General features: G+C 54.2%; 1 protein-coding gene across 1 annotated transcript in view; it reads right to left on the bottom strand.

Moving 5' to 3' along the window:
* Positions 1–459, bottom strand: part of TRIM29 (tripartite motif containing 29) — a 26,902-nt gene that overhangs the window by 16,582 nt on the left and 9,861 nt on the right. The gene's annotated exons all lie outside the window — the stretch shown is intronic.

Consider the following 459-nt stretch of genomic DNA (forward strand, 5'->3'; position numbering starts at 1 on the left):
CCATAGACTGTAGCCCACCAGGCTCTTCTGTCCATGGGATTCTCCAGGCAAGAATACTGGAGTGGGTAGCCATGTCCTTCTCCAGGGGATCGTCTCGACCCAGGGATTGAACCCAAGTCTCCTGCATTGCAGGTGGATTCTTTACCATCTGAGCTGCCAGGGAAGCCCTGAGGATGTAGAGACTAGATGGTGGATAACTGAAGATTGGAGGATGTTGGGGGAAAACAGAAGAGAAGGAGGATAAACGGGGTGCAGGCGGGCTACCCCCTGTGAGCGGTTGAAGGTTTTCCTAGAGAACGGGAAGGTGAGGAGCCAGTGGAATGCACAGAGGTCTGTGCATTGGGAATGTCTTACCCACAAGAGCACAGACTCACTGGCCAAGAGGGAGGAAGATGGCACTGAGTCCAGAGGAGGGGGAGTCCAGGAGCTTTAAAACAGTGAAGAGCCTCAGCCAAGGGC

Source organism: Bison bison, unplaced genomic scaffold (assembly GCF_000754665.1).
Source record: "Bison bison bison isolate TAMUID 2011002044 unplaced genomic scaffold, Bison_UMD1.0 scf7180017864518, whole genome shotgun sequence".
Lineage (NCBI taxonomy): Eukaryota > Metazoa > Chordata > Mammalia > Artiodactyla > Bovidae > Bison > Bison bison.